The following is a 19,521-nucleotide window of genomic DNA, read 5'->3' as shown; positions in this document are numbered from 1 at the left end:
TAAAATTATGAGACTTCAAAATTTTATATAGTTTACATTAGAAGAAGCAAATAGAATTCCACTGTGATTTATATAAATAAGTAATGCTACAGACATAAACTATTCTACAAACATTTTACAAACTACTGATGTGGCATGCTCCACATCAGATTTTTAAAAACTAAAATGCCACATAAGATAGTAACAAATTTCAATTAAAAAAAAAAACCCAAATCAGAGCTAACTTCAACGATTCTACCCTAAACACAAAAAGTATTCACAAATCCTGGCCTCTCTACCACGTGGCGCAGCATCCTGCCTCCCTCCCTCCTTGCCTCACTAGTGCATCTCCTCTGCCTCCCTCCCTCCCTCCCTCCTTGCCTCTTTGGTCTTTAACCCCAAATCAGAAATCTGCTTCCTTTTGCCCATGCCTCCACCCCACCGTACTCCAACTAACTCCTTTGCCACACAACTCACCAAAATTGTTGCAGACACCGGAACAATGGCTGAAAACGGTATTGCAATCCCATCGCTGCCAGTGCCACTATGAGCATGGTGTCTCCAAGTCATTTGCCTCCCTCCTGGTAACGACAACGACAATGGTTATACTTTGTTTCAGTATTGAAATTTGTTTTTTTTATTTAAATAATTCATATGCAAATTTTGTGTAAAGTGCTGCAATATTAATGGCCTTGAGGCAATCCAATGGATTATATAATGATGTGGATGGAATGGGTCGTAATAACTATAACCAAAAAGAATTTTTATGTATTTTGATCTTGTAAATAGTGTGGAGATTTTCTGTGTTTACAAATGTAAATTAACTGTTTGCTCAAATATGTTTAATTCATATTTTGAGTCTTGCAAGTGGGAGATTCATAGGAAGTAATCTTGATGAGAATCAACAAGCATTCAAGGATCCATTGCATGTTCCAGTTGGGTCTATTACAAGAGCAAGATCCAAGAAGATCAAAGAAGCACTTAATGGGCTGATTCAAGAGATTTGGGTTGATTCTAACGCAGGACATTCCAAGCTTGGCCCAAAGGAAGATGAAAGCGTAATAAATTTAATTCAAACTATTTAGGGCTGATCTAGCTTAATTGGGAGTGATTTATGGTGTGAATTAATGGCTAATTGATTTTCCAGCTCTATATCAGTTAAGGCAGATTTTTTCATATTTTAGATCTGCTAATTTCACACCAAATCAATTTTTATTTAGGGTTTTATTATTTAGTACGTTTTTTAGGTATTTTTCTTGTTTTTAAGTGCAATTAATGCTTTTTAGGTCAAATTTGATTCCTGATATGGTAAGGTATCAATTATGAGTTATTTTAGAATATATTTTCTTGTCTGTTAAGTTTTATGGAGCCCTTAAATAGGCTCTGAAGTTTGTAAACGTTTTTCATAATATTATTGAATAGAAATCAGAAAAGGTGAGGCTTTGCTCTCTTTTGGTTCTTCAAGAACTGTGAACTTATCAAGGATTCTTCCTTGTGGCGTTCAAAATTTATACCTTTGGTTCGTGATTCTTTATAATCATTGGGTCAAGGTCAACTTATACCTTTGGTTCGCGTTTCGATTATAAACGTTGGGTCAGGGTTTCTATCATAAATCTGAATTTTAGCTTTCCTGGGTAAATATTCCAATATTTTTGTTGGGTCTCAAAGCGTGTCGATTGAGGTTCGCATCAAATCTCGACTTTTCCAAACTTGGACTATTGCTAGTTTTCTAGCCTAAAAGATACTACTGGCTTTTCAACAGCACATTACACATTAAATTAACGCAATCAGAAGGACTTTTAATAGCACATTGCACATTAGCTATTGCTAATTGAGGGATCCATATTCATTTTTTGCTTATTACACAATTGTGTTTGTGATTTGCTTACATTTCATTATTTTTTTCCCTGACAGTGAAATAGAAGATACTAATAATGGCAGTTAAGATGATAAAGGATGTGTGTGTGTTATTCTTTGAACCTGTTCAATCAACTTATACTCTACAATTTCAGCAACAACTACAACAATGACAAGGGAGGCAAAACAGTTTAATGGTTTTGAACTTCAGCATATTCATCATATGGATATGGAATTGGAAAGGAGCTATGTTGGGCTCAGCATTTAACTTTCACTTACTTTGGTTCTGCCTCATCAGCTCTCTAATCATGAGTACTCCAAAAAAATCTATACACTGGATAGTTAATTTTCAATTGTAAGATGTCAAGTTATTGTTTATTTTGGATAACTGTCAGGCTTATGTATAACAAAATTTTAGAAGATGTATATGGATTAGTGGATGCTTTCTAAGGATTGCATTAGTTTAACTTGGCAAGGGGTATGCCCCTAAATATATATATATACCTTGATAAAACTCACTATTCCCCAATTGCAATTGTTTGTTATCAGTGTTTTTCCTGGTCTACTTATTTTTAGCTTTATTGTTTAGTTGTTTTTCGAATCTAATAATGAGTTATCTATTCAAGTAGAGGCTTTGTTGTATTACAAGGTATGCCCCTTGGTATTCTATTATTGTATTTGTATCTAGTTCATGTTGAAGTAGGTTATGTAATGAACTTGAACATAACGAGGATCAAACATGTCCATCTCTTAATAACATAAATAAAGAGCAAGGATATACATAGTTGTAAAGCTCAAATAATTTTGAATTAAAAAAAAAAAAAAAAAAGCTCCTCCTGTTAGTCATTGTATGTGCTTAAAAAAATAGAAGCTTTTCCCCACGTAAATAATACCATAATATCCATTACAAATGAAGAACCATGATGTGTTCAACACAAAAAGAAAAAACAAAAAGTTTGTCATCTTGATCAAGTCGAACTTAATTTTTACCGAACTTGCCAGCATCTTGATCCTTTAATTGATGCCCATGTTGTTGAGCCTACAAAAAGAACAAAAGAAAATGTATTAAATTATTTAGAAATCGACGTGCTTATAATTGACATAGTTAAATATACAATGTAGCAGATCCAAATGATTAAAGTTGATTATATGATGTTGTTGTGTTCTATAAACACTAAGAGCATCCACATCAGTCCAGCTAAATTTTTCCATCTATTTTATACTAAAAACCTACTTTCTCTATTTTACACTACCACTTTTTCAAAATACACACATCAGTTTATTTATTTTGCAATATACTCTATTTAAATAATATTATTTATTCTTTGATTATTATTATTATTATTATTATTATTATTATTATTATTATTATTATTATTATTATTATTTATTAATATCTCTATTTGATTTTTATTTATTTCTCTATCGTACCGTATCACTCACAAATATCTGCCTCTCTCAAACACTCACACGCATGACGCATCACTCCCTCTCTCAATCCTTCCTCAACTACGTTCCTCTCTCAAACACTCACAAACAACGACAGATTCGATGGTAGAGCGGCTGCAGATCAGCGACAATAGCGGCTCCATTGGGTTTTTCACGTGGGTTTTATGTTGGGTTTGGTTTTGATTTTGGTTTGGGATGGTTTTCTGGTAGGTTTGAATTGAGTTAGGTTTTCTAATTGTTTGTGTTGATTTTGGTTTAATTTTCCATTGAGTTTGGGGCAACTTTCTAGTGAATTATCAACTGTTCAAGTGGCTTGTGTTGATGTCGGTTTAGTGGTGGTAAGTTGTGGCGGTGGCGGTGGTGGATATTTGTGAGTGATACGGTATGTTTTGCTGGGATGTTGTGAATGATAGGGAAGAAACAGTCTGATAGTGGAGAGAGATAAAAATAATAAAGAATTATTATACACAGCTACAGTAACTGTGCATATTTGCACAGTTACTGTAGCACTTCTGCATTTATGCATAATTTTACACCCACTGATGTGGGTATTTTTTTGGTCCAAATGTGTAAAATGATCTACTTTTTGTATTTTGCAAGATTTTGCAACCACATTGCTCTAAGTTGGTTAGTATTTGGCACTTGACATCCACTTCCCTAAAATTGATTTGGGTGATCCTACAAATACAAATTTCAATAAAAAAATGTTTGTTGGAGCATTTTAATATTAAATAATTAAAATGAATAAATGTTATAACATAAATGTAAAGATGTGGGAGTGAATATGGAAGATGAGGAGTTAGTGAAAATGTTTAATCCCACATTGAAAAGGAGAGAGACTATTTTGTTCTTTTTAATTATGGTGATTAATGGGCTAACATGAATTGTCTCAAATATTGGGCCAGATACGTGCGCAAGGGGGAGGTGAAGGGTGGAGGTGTCTCAAATGTGTAATCTCTTTCTTTAAATTAATAAAAAATTCAAAAGTATTATTCAGTTTCTCTTTGTGTTGTTTCCATTATCATTGTGTTTGCACCGACAATTTTAAGGAGATTCAACATATGGAGTCTACACAAGAGAAACCAAATGAGCCTGTTGGAGATCTTAACAAGCCATTTCGCTTTAAGGGAGTCCACTTCAAGAGGTGGAAAGGAAATGTCATCTTCTACTTGAGCCTTCTCAAAGTTGCCTACATCCTCAATGAGAAGAATCCGTCAAAGGTTCCTACCGATGAGATGAGTGACGAAGAATATATTCCCCATCAAGAAAAAATAGATAAGCATACAAAAGATGAATATAATTGTTGCTCTTATCTATTGAATTGTCTTGCCAATCATTTCTATGATTATTATGATACAACTTGCAAGTTTGCTAAAAAAATTTGGAAAGCCTTGCAAAGCAAGTATGATACCAAGGAGGCAGGTGCAAAGAAGTATGCTGCTAGTAGATTTTTCCGTTACCAAATGGTGGATGGAAAATCAGTGGTGGATCAAGCACAAGACTTCCAAATGATTGTAGCAGAATTGAGATCCGAAGGCATAAAGATTGGAGACAATTTGGTGGTAGTTGGCATAATTGACAAACTACCACAATCTTGGAGGTAGTTCCAAAAGACTTTGCGGCACAAACAAGAGGAGACATCCTTGGAGACTTTGATCACACGCATCCGTGTGGAGGAGGAGGAGGCTAGAGGACAAGATGCACTCATGACACAAGAGAGCAATGGTAATTCCACCACAAAGGCAAACCTTATTTCATCCAATAATAATATGCCCAAAAAGCATTTTCCTAGAAATGGTCAATTGAAGCCAAAAAAGAAAGCCTTTAAAAACAATAATATATCACCTCAAGGAAGGCTAAACCCGAATAAAAATTATAATAAGAACCAAGGACCCCCTTCACAAGATCAATTTAATAGATCCTGTTTTGTCTGTAGCAAGAGTGGGCATATTGCTTGATTTTGCAAATTTCGGAAACGTGAATCTGTCTCGCAGGCTAATGTAATCGAAGAGCCTTTAGTGGCTATGATTACAGACATCAATATGGTGCAATATGTTGAAGGGTGGTGAGCAGATTCTGGTGCTAATAGGCACGTCCGCTATGACAAAAATTGGTTCAAGTTGTACATTCCTTTTGAAGAAGAAAAAATTGTTATGCTTGATGACTCTAGCAAAACCAAGGTTCTTGGGAGTGGTGAGGTTGAATTGAAATTCACTTTTGGATGTGTGCTAACATTGAAAGATGTACTTAACACTCCGTCCATGAGGAAGAATTTGATGTCAAGTTTTTTGCTTAACAAGGCTGGCTTCAAGCAAACTATGGAATCTGATAATTATGTAATCACTAAAAATGGATTATTTGTGGGCAATGGTTATGCTTGTGATGGAATGTTTAAATTGAATGTTGAGAATAATAAAGCATCTACCAGTTCAGTTTATATGTTTTCTTCTGTTAATTTTTGGTATGCTCGTTTGTGTCATATAAATAGTAGATATGTGGGAATCATGAGTAGTTTATGATTAATTCCAAAACTGTCAAAAGATTTTGAAAAATGTGAAACTTGTAGTCAAGCTAAGATTACAAAAAGGCCTCATAAAAGTGTTGTAAGAAATACCGAATTGCTTGAGTTAATTCATTTCGATTTATGTGAATTTGAGGGAATTTTAACTCGTGAAGGAAATAGATATATTATCACTTTTATTGATGATTTCTCAAAATATACAACTATTTATTTGTTGAAAAATAAAAGTGATGCTTTTGAAAAATTTCAAATTTTTTTAAAAGAAGTTGAAAATCAATTTGGTAGAAAAATAAAAAGAATAAGAAGTGATAGAAGCCGTGAGTATGAATCAAGTGCATTCAACTCATTTGTTTAGTCTTTGAGAATTATCCATGAAACTATTGCACCATATTCACCTGCTTCTAATGGTGTGGCTGAAAGAAAAAATATAACTTTAATTGAGTTAACAAATGCCATGTTAATTGAATTTGGTGCACATTTATATTTTTTGGGTGAAGTTATTTTAACTGCATGTCATGTTTTAAATAGGGTGCCACATAAAAAGTCACACACCACACATTTTGAGATGTGGAAAGGACATAAGCAAAATTTGGGATATTTGAGAGTATGAGATTGTCTTGCTTATGTAAGGCTTACTGACCCTAAAATACATAAATTAGGTATAAGAGCTACTACCTGTGCTTTTCTTGGTTATGCATTTAATAGTGCAGCCTATAGATTTTTTGATCTTTAAAACAAAATAATTTTTGAATCTGGTGATGCAATTTTTCATAAAGAAAATTTTCCTTTTAAATTGAAAAATAGTGGAGGTAAAGAAAATATCTTGTCACAACTTAGTTCTTCTACTTCACATCTACAAAATCAAGAAAATCTTGAAATGGTACCTAGAAGAAGTAAAAGAGCAAGAGTTGAAAAGGATTTTGGTCTTGATTATTATGTTTTTAACATTGAGAAAAATCTCCAAAATTTAAAAGAGACTTTAACATCACCTGATGCTATATTTTGGAAAGAGGCTGTAAATGATGAGATGGAATCTCTAATTTCTAATAAAACTTGGAAATTAGTAGATCTTCCACCAGATTGTAAGACCATAGGTTGTAAATGGGTCCTTAGAAAAAAGTTGAAACCGGATGGATCAATAGATAAGTTTAAAACTAGACTTGTTGCAAAAGACTTTAAACAAAAAGTTGATCTTGATTTCTTTGATACATTTTCTCCGGTAACAAGAATTACATCTATTAGATTGTTAATTGCTATTGCTGCAATTTTTTATTTGAAAATTCATCAAATGGATGTAAAAACTGCTTTTCTAGATGGGAACCTAGAGGAAGAGATTTATATAGATCAACCCGAAGGCTTTGTAGAGCCTGGGCAAGAAAGCAAGGTATGTAAGCTAGCTAAATCCCTATATGGCTTAAAACAAGCACCTAAACAGTGGCATGAAAAGTATGATTCCTGCATGATTGAAAATGGTTATAAATCAAATGAATGTGATAAATGTATTTATTCTAAATCATGGAATAATTTACATGTTATTATTTGCCTCTATGTGAATGATATGTTGATTTTTGGCTCAAATATGCATGTTATAAATGAGACAAAAAATATGCTTAAAAGTCATTTTGATATGAAAGATCTTGGTGAGGCTAATTTTATTTTGGACATGAAAATTACAAAAACATGTGATGGAATATATCTTGATCAATCACATTATGTTGATAAAATATTGAGAAAATATAATTTTCATGATCACAAAAGTGTAGCTACTCCTTTTGATTCTAGTGTTCATTTATTTCCTGTAAATAATGATGATGAGATTTTTAATCAAAAGGATTATGCTAGCATCATTGATAGTTTGCGTTATGCTATTGATTGTACTAGACCTGACATTGCATATGCAGTAGGAGTGCTAAGCAGATTTACTAGCAAGCCTAGTAAAGATCATTGGCTAATTATTGAGCGAGTCATGAAATATTTAATTGGTACCAAAAGTTATGACTTATTTTATAAAAATTACCCTGCTGTGATTGAAGGTTTTAGTGATGCCGATTGGAATACTTTGTCAGGTGATTCTCTCTCTACCACTGGTTATATTTTTACCTTAGGTAGTGGTGCCATTTGTTGGAAATCTAAAAAGCAAACAATAATTGCTAATTCAACAATGGAAGCTGAATTAATAGCATTAGCTTTAGCTAGTGAAGAGGCAAATTGGCTTAGAGATATGTTATATGAAATTCCACTTTGGGAAAAGCCAATTCCACCTATATTAATTCATTGTGATAGCACTGCTGCAATTTGTAGAGTTAAAAACTGTTATTACAATGGTAAATCCAGACCTATAAGAAGAAAGCACAGTACCGTGCGATCTTATTTGAGTAGTGGTATCATAACTGTGGATTATATTAAATCTAATGATAATCTTACAGATACATTTACCAAGGCCTTGGCAAAAGATAGAGTGTGGAATACATCGAGGGGGATGGGACTAAAGTCTATAGAATCATGAGCCATGTATGAGGATACCCAACCCAAAGACCAGAGATCCTGAGAATTGGATTCAATGGGAAAAACGAATCATACGATGGTCGTAAAAAATGTACAATTTATTTTGTAAATTTTTTAATTGTTAATCCCTATGATGTAAGTGCATTTATCCTGTAATGTAGAGAAGTTGAGTAAAAAACTCTTAATGAAATTTGTAGCTCGTATGAGTGGGGTGTCAGAATTACAGGAGCACCCTTGACAAAATTTCACCTATGTGAGTGTGGGGGTGGAGCCGCTCCCTATGAGATTTGAACTTAATCTCAAATACACTCATGAAACTAGGATCAGCACATGGCTGTAAAGTGCTAGCTATAAAAGCTCATGTCAATACCTGGTTGTTATGTGTAAGCAGTGACACTTAATTTTCCTAAAGCAGTCCTAGTTCAAGTTGGAGACCACTACGACTCTGGAGTTGAGATCGTTGTTTTACTAAGTGAAGGTTCAATGCAGAGCACACCTTCATGATGCATAGTGACCCATCTTTGCCTGGTAATCTCTCTTTAACTAAAAATTTACTATTAAAATGAGTGGGGGATTGTTGGAGCATTTTAATATTAAATAATTAAAATGAATAAATGTTATAACATAAATGTAAAGATGTGGCAGTGAATGTGGAAGATGAGGAGTTAGTGAAAATGTTTAATCTCACATTAAAAAGAAGAGAGACTATTTTGTTCTTTTTAATTGTGGTGATTAATGGGCTAACATGAATTGTCTCAAATATTGGGCCAGATACGTGCGCAAGGGGGAGGTGAAGGGTGGAGGTTAATTTGGGTAGTAATTTCGTGAGGCCCATTGAGCCTATAAATAGACCCATTCAGACACAATCCAAGTTACTGCAATATACACTAAAAAAAATAGAGAGATTCTTGGCAATGAAAGGTGTTCTTTCTGGTGGAGCTTTGGGCTTGAACACTTTGTGCAGAGGTTGTTCTAGCCATACGACACTTGTTGGGCTGTTGTATCCTAGGGGAGACAAGTCAGAGATGGTCTACACCGGTTACAAAGTTTAGTGGTCTACACCGGTTACAAAGTTTAGCCAACCAAGGGCTTGAATCTCCTTAAAGAGAGCGAGTGCTGCGCCTCAGTTCAAATAGTGTTGTGTAATCTCTTTCTTTAAATTAATAAAAAATTCAGAAGTATTATTCAGTTTCTCTTTGTGTTGTTTCCATTATCATTATGTTTGCACCAACAATGTTAAATAAAAAACTATTAACAAGTATATTATTGAATAAAAGTTAAGGGATTATTTATAGTCGGTGTATATTGTTTCCCAAAGTGCCAATATGTTGGGTTAATACTAGTTACCGCGATTTGATTAGGAAGACCCTGCAATCAAATCACATATATTAACAAAAAAAAAACACAAATAAAATAAAATAAATTAAATTATAAATGATAAAATATACATGCATTTGGTTTCCAATAAATAAAGTAGTGCCAAAATATGGCATCATATATCCACCACTCGAAACTTGACTCAGATGAAAATGTGTAATTGGAAATAAATCTTAAAATTAAATATCAATCACAAGAGAAAATATTATGAAAAAAAAAAAACCACATACATAAAAACTTTACCTAGAATTGGTTTAAACTAGAATTTGTTGATTGTAACCCAACAAAACCATCTCCCATGAAGCTACCACTGTATGCCTATAATAAAATGCAATCGTGTTTACATAGTAGATTAAAATCTCAAACAATTGATATCATAGTTTTTCCTTATTTTTAATACCTGAACATTCATTCTCTCTTATGTTCCCAATTTCGTGATCTTCTTGTGTAGTACTTAAAGTAGGCAAACCAATTTCACCAACATTGACTTCAATTTCTTGTGCCACTTAAGAACTCATTAGAAAGAAAATAGATGAAGTAGAAAAGTAATTTAGATAAACAAATATATATAATACACCAAAGAAACTAATAAAATAGATTATTAGCTAAAATTAAATAAGCAAGTACTTGTTTTCCTTTTCCTTTTTTTTTTTTGCTAGTTTTCTTCCCTTCCTGTATCTTTCTTGTTTTCAATTTTCTAATCTCTTGGTCTATTTTAGATTCCTTTCGTTTTGAAACTAGTCGCCCTTTACTTCGAGCCACTAAAAGACTAAGCACCTTAATACATTTCTTTGATGTCACATTAATAAATTTCATTAGATATTGTCACTGCACCCAGTGTGTGATGAGATGTTTGACCACTTTCACTACTTGACACATTCAAACTCAATTTCTCCTTCAGCTTGTCTAAAATTGTTATCACAGTCATACAATTTTCTTCAGCTTTTTATGCCATTGATGCAACTTCATAAAAAGAAGTGTGCAATTTACCATGATGTTGTGCTTCAAGATTTCTACTAAAGTCATGTAAATACATTTAATGGATGTATATATTCGTTTCAAGTCCTTACTCCACCATGGAAGAATATTTTTTGATGGCAATATGTTAATTTTCTTTATCATCATGACCACAAAAAAGGCTTGCCTACAGAGGATTCCTTTAAATTCAAATAAGCAACAATTACATTGTACCTACATTTCATCTTCATTAAAGTAAACATGGAAGGTTACTTCCTTTGAATCATTATCATCAATTTCTATCTCATCAACAACTTGATATGTAGAAATTGCACCTTCTTGTTTAAGAAGAAAAAGATGACAATGCATTTTTCCCCTAATCTCATCTTTTACCTCCTTGAACTTTGAATTAGTATAACTGTCCTAAAAAATTGCTTCTCAATGGCATAATGAGGTATACATGGAACTCTTGATGTTAAAGAAATAAAATCTTCTGTGTTCTCCTTTTCAACCTTACTCTTCAAGGCCTCGTCATATTGATAAACAAACTGCTTCAATGTAGTCTTCGACCCCACATAACCATAAAAAAGGCATTCATACTTTTATTACATTATGTAGTAAACATTCCTGCCCAAAATGTATTTTTAACATATGTTGGTATCTAATGATGTCGCTCATAATACAACCATTGCAACCATTCATTATCTTGAAGATTATGCACCTCAACTAATCTTTGTCAAATGTCTTCAAATTCATCACGACTCAAGGAGTCAAATACAGAGCGCTCTATATCCCTCTTAATCGTCTCATTTTGAGAATATCCTTTAAATTTCTCTAGAATATCCTTTAAATTTCTCTAGAATTTTCTTCATTATATGCCATAAATAAAATCCATGCTTAGTTTTAGGGAATAGTATTTCAATTGCCTTTTTCATAGCTTAGTCTTAATCAGTTATAATTGCTTTTGGGGCTCAGCTTGACATACACTTCATCCATAATTCAAACAACCAAATAAAAGTATCAAAATTCTCATTTGATTAACCACACCCAAGAAGTATTGATTGACCATGATGATTCATTCCCACAAATGGAGCAAATAACATTTTATATGGACTTGTTAAGTATGTTGTGTAAAATGTTATAACATTCCCAAAATATTCACAAGTGGCTCTACTTCTTGCATCTGCCCAAAACACATTCCTCAATCAAGATCTATCAATTACATCCATTACATAATAAAACCGATCATCCTTCTCTTGCATTCTAACAAAATAGTCATGAAGTGCTCTAGCTCCTCCCACCCCAATTCGAAGCTGCCTTGCTTTGTCAACATGATTTCTACAGTCTCTCTCCAAATAGAAGCTTCTCAAATCCCCCCAGCTTCAATAACAATAGATTTATAGTTTTTATTGATACGAATTCCAGCTTTATCATTTAATTCAAGCCTTCTTTCACATAAGAATCCATCTTTTTATGACATATAATATATCTAGCTTTTCCAGGACTCAAAGTATGGACATGGTCAAGCACAACTAGGGGTGTTCACGGTGCAGTGCAGTGCGGTGCGGTTTTGAGCCATTTTTAGCACCGCACTTTGCGGTGTGGTTTAGCTAAAATCATAATTGTACCGCTCCTTATTTTTGCGGTCACATGTGCGATGCGGTTTAAGTTTAGCCAAAAACCATAACCGCACCGCACCTCATTTTTGCGGTCACATATATAGTGCGGTGTATAAGATACGGTTTGAATGATTTGAAGTTGGTATATTTTTCAAATTTTGGGCTTTTTCTACCCAGCCCAAAACAAATTTTCCCCTTTATTTTGGTCCAAGTTTTAAACTATTGAGCTAGTTTTTCTTTATTTTGGACTGGCTTTCCTAATCTACATTTGCTAGGGTTATCAAACTATTTTTTTTTTGTTTGAAAACTAGGGTTATTAAACTATTCATAATATATTTAACATTAAAAATATTAATATATAGAGATGGTATGGTGCGGTTTGTGCGGTTTTCTTATTGTAAAACCGCAAATTGCACTGTACCATGTGGTGCGGTGTGGTGCACTATTACTTGCGGTACGGTGCGGTTATGCCATTTTGCGGGCAGTTTTGGTGCAGTATTTGCAGTTTGTGCGGTTTATGCGGTTTGGTGAACACCCCTAAGCACAATAGTAGCAATGTAAACTTCCCATTAGGACAACAGGTAGCATTAATCTTGGCCTTGCACCCGAGATTTTTGTTTGGTCTCGATTTAAGAGCATTAATTGCCTTACTTTTTGCCTTGGCTTGATTAACACATGAAATAGTAAAATATTTTAAATTCTCATCATGTCCAAGTTTAGAGGTTCTCTTCAACACACCAAAACCTGCTTGTTTAGCATCTTGCGTATAATATGTTCTAACTTCTTCTTCTGAATTAAATATCATCCCAACCTTTTGTTCTAAAACAACTTCATTTGCCAAAGGCCTTGTAGTTGAATTGGCACCTCCCCATGTACAAAATGCTTGGGAGTCTAGGGGGGAAAGGGTTCGAGCTGCGGGGTTAGCAGCATATTATAATCATTTCTCCAAAAAAAAAAAAACAATTTCATTTTCATCTAAAGTCTTGTTGATCTCATGCTCCTTTTCTTCAAGATTTTCTATCTCTAACTTTTGCTCATTTTCTTCCTTATCAATGACAATTTCTTCATATGAAGACAGTTCATCTTCATCATTTGACAATCACATGATTGTTTCCATTAGAAATACTATTGAATTATCTAGTAAAAAATATAAAAGCTGTAAACCATGGATTGTATTTAGAAGTCGAGCGTACAATTCTGTCATCCTGTATTTAGAAGCCAAGCATACAAAACTTTAACCAATGTATTGTATTTAGAAACGATTAAAAAATTAAAATCAAATAGATAAAGATGTAGCACATTCATATATCATTTCATACAAACCAATAATCAAACAATCCCATCATCCACACACTACAACATACATTATTATCCTCTTATATGATCATTTCACCTCCATCACCCTTTCTTTTTTCTTTCTAGTAAAATATCAGTTAGCCATATTCCAAATGCTACTTGGTTCAACATAGTCAAGGCACATGCTATAAACTAAGCACAAGACAATACAAAATAAATAGGTGTAAATTTTATAAGGGAACTAAACGATACAATTCAGATGCTACAAAATAGGTGTAAATTACCAGCAATATATACTTAATAGTATATACTCATAGTAGTCTCTGTTTGAGATGACACATACACAAGTAGTCTAGGAATTACCAATAGTAGAAGAGTGAGAAGCATTAGATAGCATTGTGGGAGCATCATTCTCATCAAATGGGATTGCAACATCATTCTCAGCCATAGTTTCGATGGCTTCTGCAATGATTTTGGCGAGTTGTGTGGCGGCAGCACTAGTTAGAGTGTGGTGGGGTGGCGGCATGGGCAAGAGGAAGCAGATTTCTAATTTGGGTTAGAGACTGAAAAGGCAAGGAGGGAGGGAGGTAGGATGCTGCGCTGTCGTGAGGCAGAGAGGCTAGGGTCTATGAATACGTTTTGTGTTTAGGGTAGAACCGTTGAAGTTAGCTCTGATTTGGGTTTCTTTTTGTTTTTTTAGTTAGGGTCCGTTTGTTTTGGCTTCAAACCACTTTCGGAAATGCTTTTCCATAAAAGTGTGTGTTTGGTTGTTACCGAAAATTGGGTTAAACTGAAAATGTTTTCAGGGTTGACTGTAAAATAAGGGACCCAAGGCGTAAAATACTTTCCGTTCTTATTTTCACTTTAAACCTTTTACACTCCTCACACAACACTCTCTCTGAGCTTCTCTCACACGCACTCCTCACAGTAGCAAGTACTCTCCGAGCTCACTTACATCGAGCTCCACCCTCTCCCTCATGCTAAACGCAGCCGATCCTTTCCCTCATGGTAGTCCAAGCTCCACCCACAGTTCGCCGAGCGCCAAAGATCCACCCATGGTGAGTTTCCTTTTCCATTTGATCATTTCTCAGTCCGATCCACACACTTCCGATCCACACACCTCCGACCCACCCTCTCGGATCTGATCTATATATAAATATATATATATATATATTTATTTATTTGTTTATTTATTTATATAATTATTTACTTCATATAATTATTTATTTATTTACTTTTTTTAATTATCCATTTTTTATTTAATTATTGATTTAAGAATTTAACTTTTGTTGGTGTTACAATTATACATAAATAGAATGCAATGTGATTTGTTGGTGTAAATATTGATTGTGATGGTATTATGTTGTGTACACTGTTGATGTTACAATTATACAGAAGTAGTATGCAATGTAATTTGTTGGTGTAAATATTGATTGTGATGGTATTATGTTGTGTACGTTGTTGATGTTACAGTTATACAGAAATAGAATGCAATGTGATTTGTTGGTGTAAATATTGATTGTGATGGTATTATGTTGTGTACGTTGTTGATGTTACAATTATACAAAAATATATGTGCATAAAAATTTTGGTACTCCTTATCAATGTGGTTTGGATGTTTTCTGTTTGTGGCTGTTTTTATATATGGTGTAATCAATAGCATGCTTGTTTACATACCTCTTAGACCACAGTGTTTGTGATTTTTTAGATGAAGAAAAAAACCAAAGCCCCAATTCTTGCTTCAGTTTCATCTATCCTCCTTGTGGGGGTTGCATTGTTAAGGAAATTGCAGCGTAGACGACTGCCTAGAGCGCCTTATGTTAATCATGCAGCCGAGAGAGAGGAATACATAAATAGTATTCTGCATGGAAGTGAGAGACATTGTGTGAATCAAATTAGGATGAAGCCTATAGCTTTCCACCATTTATGTCACATCCTCACTGAGGGGGAACTCGTACGCCCTACTATTCACATGTCTATTACGGAGCAAGTGCTAATTTTCTTACACATTATTGGTCATAATGTGAGGTTCCATGTAATTGGTAGTTGGTTCCATAGATCGACTAAACTGTTCATAGATGCTTTAAGGTTCGGTTTGGATACGGATTATTGTTGCTACGTTTTGCTTTTCTGCGTTTTGTCCTTTTTTTTTTTTTTCAATGTGCATGAACAGTAACTGGTACTGTTCATGCACGTTATTTCACTATGCGGGAGACCAATTTCATTGTTCACGCACTGTTCATGGGACCCACAAGCACTTTATTCAGAAAAATATTAAAAATGGGTCCCACAACATTATTCACACATTTAAAAATTATTTTGCTATAATGTTTTCAGTTTTCAGCAATAAGCTCTATCCAAATGGACCCTAAGGTCGTCCTTCGGGTGTCCTAAAATTATATAGAGCTCTAATAAAACTGCCTAGCGAAGATACACCCCCAGAGATAAGGAATAGCAGAAGGTTCTACCCATATTTCAAGGTAAATATTTCAACTTGTGTATTTTTGTAAATTGTGAAGATTTTTGTAATTTTAAACCATTATGTCTGTCGAAAATTAGGATTGTGTTGGAGCAATAGATGGTACACATGTTTGTGCATCTGTGCCACCTGAAATACAAGGAAGGTTTCGTGGTCGCAAAAATGGAACCACACAAAATGTGTTAGCTGCCATTAGTTTTGACTTAAAGTTCACTTATGTATTGGCTGGATGGGAAGGCAGTGCACATGATTCACGTGTGTTAAATAATGCATTTGCTAGGCCAAAAGGATCTTCAATTCCCGAACGTATTATAGGATTACTTCACCTTTTTGGTTTATTAGTTTAATAAATATTGTGCATTTTCCTAAGCATAGTAGTGATTTGGTTTAATTTTTGAATATATGTAGGTAAATATTATCTTGGTGATGCTGGGTATGGTAATAAAAATGGAATTTTGTCACCTTATCGGAGTGTGCGATATCACTTGAAAGAGTTTAGTGATCGTTCTCCTGAGAATGAGCAAGAATTGTTCAACCTCCGACACTCTTCATTGAGAACTATCATTAAGTGAGAGTTTGGAGTGTTGAAGAAACATTTTCGAGTGTTGGATGCAGAACCATTTTGGTCTTTTGAAACCCAAGTGAAAGTAGTGTTTGCATGTTGTGTGGTTCATAATCACATTATGGGGGTTGAACCAAATGACCATATTATGGAAGTTGCAATGAACCAAGTAGAGTCTAGTGGCCCCCAACAAGAAACACAGTCACGTCGGGACTCCATTGAAGACAGTAGACTGTGGAATGCTAAGAGAGATGAGATATGCCAAGCTATGTGGTTTGATTATACTAGGAGTGGAGAGTAGTACTTTATTTAGATTTCTATGATTGTAACATGTGCTGTATTTTTTTTTTTGTAAGGATTATGTATTTACTATAAACTTCTGGTGGTGTAAGGAAAAAGTATCATCAGCATTACATTGTTATTTCCAGCATTACATTGTTATTTCCAGTGTTAGCATGTTTCGTTCTGTTGTGCACATCTATAAGCGTGGTTGTATGTGTGTTTCATTTGTTGTTCATATTCCGAGCGTAATTACTAAATGCTACTCTCATTTTTAAATGTTACTCTCACTATACAATTTTCATATGTAGTAATGTCGTAGCGAAAAGAGAAGGTGGGTGTCACTTAGCAGTTCAGGTGGTTGCCCCCTATGCAGACGAATATGCTTAGGCTACTTGCTGAGGAGGCTGCGAAGGGCAACAAGCCTTCTAACACTTTCAAGGCCGGCTCCTTTGCTCTTGTAGCGAAGGAGATATTTGCTCAATTTGGGATCGAGTGCCACCCCTCTTATGTAGAGAATTGGCTGCGGACTCTAAGGACCATGTGGACCACTATTCAAACAATTAGGAAGAAGAGTGGTTTCGGCTGGGACGATAACTTAAAAATAATAACATGCGATGTGAAGACATCAAGAAGAAGTCATGGTATGACTTCCAACTATATTTTCTTAATATAAATGATAATATATGTTTTTGGCTTTTATAGTGTCATTCTTTTTAGGATTCTATTGTTTTTACAAATTTTCAAATATAACTTTCATGCGTGGATCTATTGTAAAATCTGGTCTTAGCATTTGTACATTGTATTTTCAGTTGTAGTTATCTTCAAAATTATGGGTTATGTAATCTGTTCCCTAACAGATTTTTTTGTTTATCATTGACCTAGATCCGATCTAATGGCATCTATATTGAATTGAATATTGAATTTATGAGTGAAGTGATTATTGCATTGTTATTATATGTTCCTTTCTCCCTTACAGGGGCATCGTAAGCATGCAGAGTATCTGAACAAAAAGATTGAGATGTACAATGAATTGGCTATTGTTGTGGGGAAGGATACAACCACGGGTAGCTTTTCTAAGTCGTATGTGGATATTGAGAATGAGCCAGACAATGGGGACAGTATTGAGTTTGTGGCGGACAATGTGGAGGAAGGTGTAGTGGACAGAGGGAAGAATGCAGTCGAGTCATCCATCATTGGGTCGGAAATTTCCAAGTCCCGCAAAAGAGGGCGTGCACCTTCTAACACTAATGATAGTGTGCTGACTGATTTGTCTGATTAGCTGAAGGAAATAGCTGTGGCTTTGAAAGAAATTAACCGAGGCCTGGTGGATTACACAACTCTTTACAATGAGGTCATGGCTATGGTGGCGGATGGGTATAGTGAAGACATGCTTGCAATTGCGTTTGACCATCTCTGTGAAAATAAGAAGGTAGCACGGAGATTTCTAGCCAAGAATGCTAAGCTGAGAAAGCTGTGGATGGATAGTTTTTTGTTCACACAACGCTGACTTGTCTGTTTCATGTTGACTGTGACGGTAGCTTTAGGAATTAACTTTTGTTGTAGTACTAGTATTCACCTACCATTGTATTATATATGTATTCTTTTGTATTATTGGGACAATACAATTTCCCAAATTATGTATTTGTATTGTTCAGATACCACGTGTAGGTATCATTTTTGTACACCATGGAGGTGTAATGCCAATGGTGAAAGATTGATAAGGCTGTTTTGATATAAATATTATGGGTATATTCGGATGATTATTTTTGATGTTGAAGTGGATGATTATTTTTGTACCGTTATAGGTTTGTCTAGGCACTGCAGATGCTGAATTTGTAAGGCATTTCATAAATTCCATAAAATGATCCATATACCAAACATGGGAATTGATTTTCCGTAAAACAAAAAGCATTTTCCGTAAAATGTTTGAACAAACCAAACACCGAAATTGATTTTTCGTAAAACGAATTCCGAGGCAGCCAAACAGCCTGAATACATTTTCCTTTACGGGAAAACAATTTCCCCTGAAATGATTTTACGCTCGGAAAAGAATTTCCATTGAACCAAACGCAACCTTAGAATTTGTTAATATCTTATGTGGCATTTGTTAAAATCTGATGTGGAGCATGTTGTAAAATGTTTGTAGAATAGTTTGTGTCTGTACCATTACTTTATATAGATTATTGTAAATTATAGATTATAGATTAAAAATAAATAAATAAATATGGTAACTAATACTTCACAAATCTATCCTAAAATAAATTCTTCACAAAATATTTTTGTACCATGGTTTCAAGTAACGGGATGGCAAATGGGTTACAGTTAGCTCAACTAGATAAAATCTTTTAGGGGTTTACATGGGTTCGGTTAGGCCAGGTTGAGGGGTTTTTTTAACCCAACCCACCATTGTGGGTTAAAAAAATCCAACTTAAGCCAACCTATCATCATAGGGATCCAACCATACCCAACCCATGTGGATTGGATTGGACCCATAGGTTGGATTATTATTATTATTATTATTATTATTATTATTATATTGAGCATTAGAACAATAACATCACTAATAAGAGCAAATTTATAGCCAAAAATCAACACAAACTATATGAGGAGAACTTAGGGCTTGAGTCTTATTCAGAAA

Source organism: Castanea sativa, chromosome 2, assembly GCF_040712315.1.
Source record: "Castanea sativa cultivar Marrone di Chiusa Pesio chromosome 2, ASM4071231v1".
NCBI classification, from domain to species: Eukaryota; Viridiplantae; Streptophyta; class Magnoliopsida; order Fagales; family Fagaceae; genus Castanea; species Castanea sativa.
The sequence above is the reverse complement of the archived record's forward strand: the minus strand, read 5'-3'. Positions refer to the sequence as shown.